The sequence below is a fragment of the Drosophila teissieri genome, chromosome X (assembly GCF_016746235.2).
Source record: "Drosophila teissieri strain GT53w chromosome X, Prin_Dtei_1.1, whole genome shotgun sequence".
Classification (NCBI taxonomy): Eukaryota; Metazoa; Arthropoda; class Insecta; order Diptera; family Drosophilidae; genus Drosophila; species Drosophila teissieri.
This window is the reverse complement of record NC_053034.1, coordinates 14235330-14241977: the sequence shown is the minus strand read 5'-3', so window position 1 is coordinate 14241977 and position 6648 is coordinate 14235330. Positions and strand designations below refer to the sequence as shown.

The following is a 6648-nucleotide window of genomic DNA, read 5'->3' as shown; positions in this document are numbered from 1 at the left end:
CGCAGTCGGTAGGACTCGAACCTACGCTCCCAGAGGGAATCTGATTTCTAGTCAGACGCCTTAACCACTCGGCCACGACTGCTTCGATGAATTAGCCAATTCGCAGTTTGGTCGAGACATTTTAGCCAGATTATTTGTTAATCTATTAATAAGTAAATCAGTTTAGATATGCCAAGCTATATGTGCAATTAGTTTCTCAAGGGGCTGCTTAAGATAAGATTGGAAATATATTATTATTAGCATTATCAATCACTTAAAATAAAAATAAGGTAACATTAAGAATTTATCAGTAATGTTTATTATTAATAAATAAAAATATTGCTCATACGCCGTGTTGTGCACAAGCAAACTGAAAATTTAGTTTTAGATTTGTCTGAAATGCTCTAAGCCATAGAAAGGATAATTATGCATAATATTTTATTGTGTTTTGATTTTATACAGATATCTTCTTCCCTGCAGTTTTATGATGTTCACTTTTTGGAAAATCAACCGAAAGGACAAACGTAAATTTCGTTTAATTTATCACGTTTTTCCCGTCCTGTGCGCAGGCATTGAATGTTCGATTTATCCATAATTTATTTATTTTAGTCGCTTTCATGCATATTTCCCCCCGCCGCAGCGCTGGATGCAACATCCACGGACTGTTGTGCAATTTTGCTGTGGCAGGCGAGTTTTCCATTTTTCGATTTTGTCGATTTTCCACCGGCCTTCCATTCGCTGGGGGAAAATGTTTATTTGCCGACTCTTCATGTCTATTAGGGCAAATTAATTGTCTATTTATTTTTTGCTTGCTGCCGCTGCCGCTGCCTCTGCTGCTACCTGCCATCAAAATAATTCGACATTTAACATGGCAGGTGAGCTGGCAGTGGAATGTTTTTTTTTGCTTTATACTCGTACACATGGGGTATATCGTTTTTTTTTGGAGTGCAGGCGAGGAGCACAGGACGATCCAAATCGAATCGCAAACCACTTGAAAGCAAACAAGAAATTCCCAACCGTTGTTGTGCCATTAAAAATGAATTAAAGATAAGTTCTCGGGGACGGTAGACTTTTGTTTTGCCGATGGGCGCCATTTTGTTTGGTTGCATTATCGATGAGGCGCCAAATTGATTCCAAGTGTAGTTACGTGCAAGTAATTTGGTTGCAAGCAATCGGCTGACTTCCACTTCAAAGGGGATGATACTCTGCAAAGAACTACTGCTTCGAAACAATTACTGAATTTTGCTATTTTAATTGAGAAGAAATTACCTTAAATGGGCATGTTAAATGGCATGGAAAACATATATAGAAAACACTACCTAGTTTATGCGCCTTTTGGGTATGCAACACATTTGCTAAAGGAAAATACTTACCACCTATTAAAAAATGGTCAATGCAAAGTGTTATTGTAAAAATTGCAGAAACATTTTAAGTAAATTTATTATTTGATTAACTAATTTATTAATATATTTACATTTCATTTTGCTGACAACTTGTAATTTGTATAAGTATTTATTAAATATCTACTAGAATTCAAAACATGGTCTTGGCTATTTCCTTGTTTTGCCTTTGAGCCGAGCTATTCCTGCAACATTTCGTGTTGCATCAACAAATCCGAGAGCTCGCCAGCTGCAGCTCAAGAGCGCTGCAAAAGAGAGCCCGACTCAAACACACGGATTGCGAGTGAAAACCGCTACGTTGCGAGGAGCATAAGAGCTTGAAATGCAATCGAAGTTTCACTCAGGCGTCGCAGCCGGCAGCGCAGCCGGCGTTGCAGCTCAAAGAGAACTGTTTCGCCAAAGAGAGAGATAGAGAGAGAGAGAGAACAGAATGGCAAGGCACAACGAGCGAAATTTGCAGTTCGAGTGCAACGGGAAATAGGAAGTGAGTGCATTTTGCCGGAAAATCGTGAGTGGAAACTATTAGAAGAGAATGTGAGTGAAAAAAGGGTGATGGAAGAAATGTGCAAAAAGTGTGCGTTAATTCGGTTCGCAGGGTAAGATTGGCCAAGTTAACGAAAACTTAGGAACTTCATGAGCAACAAGTTCAAAAGAAGGCAAACTGCACTTGTAATTAAAGCTAAAGCTTAATCTTTATAAGTTCAATAGCATAGGATATAATCCTTGCCTTGATGAATAACTAACTAACTAACGAGTAACTTATCTAGATAATGTATCTAAAGTATGACCTAGAAACATAGAGTTTTTAAAGAATAGCAATGGACTAGAAGAATATGAGAGAAGAGAACGCAGAAGAATTCAGAATTGGCCTAGATAATCGAAGTAAAATACAATGATGATCATCTAATGATATAATGGCAAATACAAAAAGTATTTTAGCCAGATAATAGATAATAGTAGTAAAATACAATGATGATCATATAATGATATTACTGCAAATGCAAAAAGTATTTTAGCCAGAAGTACTGTAGTAGTTCCTGTCCAGAAGAGAATGTTTGTGGCCAAGCGTTAGAAGAAGAAAGAGGCGCGCGAAGAATTGAGTGTAAATGCGAGTCCCTTTGCAGAGCACAAGAGATGGCCGAGTGCAATGTGAGCACTTAGAAGTGAGTGCAATGTGAGAACAGAGAAGTGAGTGCAATGTGAGAAGTGAGCAGTGAGCAGTGAGTGCATTGCGTGTGTGAAGAGAGTGTTGCTTCGCTTTTCGAGTGCACCCGCTGACCAGCTGTTTGTTTGTGGGCGTAGAAGTGAGGGGGCGGGGTGGCGTGTGTGGGTGGGGGGTTGTAAAGTTGTTGAGTGTGCGATTTTTGGCAGCGACGCCGACTGCGACGCCGGCCGAACGGCAGAGGCATTGAGCCGGCGCACGTGGCCACGAAACTTCGACAACGTTCGACGTTGCAATGGGTGTTAGAGCCCGACCGCCATCGCCCCCCTTTGCCCCCTTGCCACCTCTGCTACCGCACCTATTCTGCGCCCCTGCAGCCTGCCCACTGCCCACTCCCCCCCCATCCTCCCATTCACGCATTCGCAGCCGCAGTTGAGCCCACTGGCCACGCCTACGCAGCGGAGGCGGTGGAGGCGCTGGTTGGGATTGGTGCGCCGAACTGGACACTGCCACAGCAATATACTACCCCCGCACCCCGTCGGCTATTCTACCCCCGAATTCTACAGCCCTCCCCCTCTCACCCTCTCCCTTTCTCGTCTTCTGCTTCTTCTTCTTCTGCTGCTTGTGCTTCTTCTTCGGGCTTTTTCGGACATGGCGCGTAAAAAGGCGCTGCTGCCGTCGACGTTGGCGTCGACCTTTCCTGTAAAATTTTTTGGGGATTATTGATGCGAGGCGCACCGAAATGAAGACGAAGAATAGGAGTTGGGGGAGGGGTGCAAATAGGGTTAGAAGAGAGGTGTTGGCAAAAGAGAGAGAGAGAGCGTCACTGGGTGAAAGGGGGGACTGGCAGAGAATTGGAAGAGAGCAGCGAGAGCGGGAAGAAAGACAGAGAGTTAGAAGAGCGGGGGGGTTATTAGCGGGGGAGTTGGCGAAGCGAAAGGGTGCAAAGTAACGGGGGAGGGTAGCAGAAGAGGGGAAGAAAGAAAGTGTGGGGTTGGGGGGAGCGCAGGGGAACAGAAAATAAAACGTGACCGAAAGAGGGGCCCAATAACAGAGGGGTAGCAAGAAGAGGCACAAAGCGGTAGAAAGCAACTGTGGGGTGCAAAACTACTGTTATTTTTCGTTTCCCTCCCCCCCTTCCCCCACCGCCGGCGCCGCCGATTCCCAATTTTTTTTTGTCTTCTCTCCTCTTTGTCCGTGGGCAAGCGCAAAAAGCAAATGAAAAATATTAAAAACTATTGATGAAGCACATTCGAAAGAGAGGCAAATACCGGGCCAGAAAGAGAGGGCCGTTGAGTGCAGGAGAGAGATGGCATGCATGCGTGTGTGTGTGGGTGTGTGTGTGAAAGTGTGTGTGCGGGTGGACATAACGGCATAAATGAGGCTTTAAGCCTGTTAACAGCCAACGCAGGCGGCGCAGCCGACGTCGCAGTCGCAAACGTTTTTAGTATAAGTAACGAAAACTAATCGTGTGTGGGAGCGAGAGGGTGTGCGATGTGTGCGAGAGGGAGAGAGAGGGACAGGGGGACAGAGGGACAGAGGGGTTATGAGGACCCCCCCATCAAAGTTAATATGCAATTTTTCGTGACCATTTCCCTATTCACATATTTTGCGGGTTAATTACTCCGAGTTTTTGCGCGGTTGTTTGGACCAAATTGCGGGGTTTTTGGGTAGGAAAAGCAAGCAAGGGAATTTATCAAAGTGAAAGTTACACATAACATTAAAAGGGAATCAACGCAAACGTGAGTTGGCTTAGTCAAATTAATACAGGGTAAGGGTAAACTTTTCTTTGTCATATTCCGAAAATAAGCAACAAATAAAAACCACAAATTATTCTAATTACACGAATATTTCGCTTAAAGAATGAAAGCTGCATTTCCATTCCATTTATCTTAAAAAGTTGCCATAAAATAGTGTACTATTTCCATTTCTAGTTTTAAATACACATACATATTGGTTGCAAAATGTGCATACATATATGCAAAATAAATGAAAATATTTTTGGCCAGGCTTCTTCCGACTTTCCTTTTAGACCAAACCCCACCCCCCGCGCGTCACGCATTCATTGGCAGGACGAATCAATTTTCGCCCGACTGGCGAAACTCACCTGGCCGAGCACAACTGTACCTGGGCACGTCTGTATCGCATCGAATTGAATCCTTTGGCGCGCTCGTCGCGACATGGCAATCGCTCTAAACAAACACAAAATGCAATAAATTCCGAAACGCCCGACCGAACGACCAGGTGTGAGTAGCTATCGATTATGGGCCCAAAAATCCGCATTCGCAGACGGACAAAGGAGCAAAAAAGGAGCAGGACTCCAGGACACATGCTTTGCATGTGTGGCCCAGACACACACACACACACACACACACACCGAGACGGGGCCAATAGATATACGCATTGATATAGTTCCATTCCGTTCAGTTCCGTCCAGGGAATCCCAGACGAATCGGGACTGGGCGCAGTGGCCACGGCAACCTGGCCAACCCGCAGCAAAGAAACCCGAATCTGAATCCGAGTCCGCCTCCGAATCCCAATCCCAATACCAAGCCCAATCCTAAATACCAATGCCAATACCAATCCCTATCCGAGTCCCAGTCCCAGTTCCAGTTCCAGGTCCGAAACGAGCCCAAAAAAGGTCTGTGGAATCGCCGGCTGCCCTCCGCCTCCGTTTTTTGCCTTTTGTTAATTAAGTTTCGTTTGTTTTGCGAGAGCCCTCAGACCGCACCGTTGTCGTATTTGAACTTTTGGCCGGGACACGCCAGGATGAGCACGAAAATACGCACACCGAAAACAAAAATTACCACTTGCAAATTCTAGAATTAATAGTACAAATCAAACTGCAAAATACAAACAAATTCATTACATAAACAAATATATAACAAAACACAAAATGTGTTGCATACTGCACGGCGTTTGCCAGGATAACTTCTGAATATTTTCAAAAATTGCTAATACCGTGCACATGAACAATATTATGATGTACGGCTTCTTCACTTAATAAATAATAATAAAAAAAAAGAAACTGTGCACATGCATTTTAAAATTTATAAGCACTAACTGGCATAGTTGCAAGTTTCATTTTATTTTTTATGAAGTCCCTTTTTTATACACTTTTTGAACTAGACAATAATAGTTTTTTTTTTTGCAGTAACTAGGGTTAAATTTGTAATATTCGAAAACCTAAAATTGCACTGTGCACATTCATATAGCTAACTAAATTCGAGTAAATGTGGCCATATGAAGCAGGTGAATGCGATTTGATGCCCGTTGAGACTGCGCCATGCGGGTGCTCAGTTTACTTTGCATGCGTTCGGTTTTGGCCAAGTTCATTATACCGGAATCGCAATGAAGTGACTGCGAAATAGGCAGTTAGTTTTCCAGTTCAATGTGGATCATCAGCGGCAAGATCCGATGATCCCCACGGGCAGCCGACCAGCTCCGGAATAGATTGATTTTAACCAATAAAACAGCAGCTGTGGTGGATATAGAAGGCGTGGCGTCGCCAGGGGGGCAGCGGGGTGAGGGAGTGCGGGGGGTTACTTTAATTAATAACTTGTCAGTGTGCAAATGACATGGGAGGAAGCTACCAACTTAGCGCCCTTGGGCCAAGCAATCTGAGCCAAGTTGACGGGGGCCAACTGCAGCTCCAGTTTCGCGCTTGGCTCCATTCGGGCCAACATCATCCACTTCTCTTGGCCTTCGCGTTTTGGCCTCAAGTCGGTTGGCATTTGGCTGTTTGGTGGGGCGGTGGGGGAGGGGGATAGTATGCGGTGGTAATAGAGCAAAATAGCGCCAAACTTACGGACTTAATTCATGGCTCCCCACTCGAACTTGACTCGATTCAGTTGTGTTTCGGCGGAAGATACAAATCATATTGTTTGGCAGGCCGCTGTAGTTTTTATAATTACTTTTTACATCTATCTAAAAAAGGTGACTTATCGCGAGATATGTTTTTATAAAAATACTTTACTCTTTATTATAATATTGCATAACATTTATGCAGCGAAAGCCGTGTTAATTGTCAGATTGGCTTACATTTTTCGTTATATTTTAAGGTAAAGCATCTTGACACATTTTCCGCAACCCCTCGCGTTTTCCCCA

General features: G+C 44.0%; 1 non-coding gene across 1 annotated transcript; it reads right to left on the bottom strand.

Annotated features, from left to right (window-relative positions):
• Positions 1–82, bottom strand: Trnas-aga. The gene has a single exon. It is a non-coding gene; the product is annotated as a tRNA-Ser (tRNA).
• Between the last annotated feature and the right edge of the window lie 6566 nt (positions 83–6648).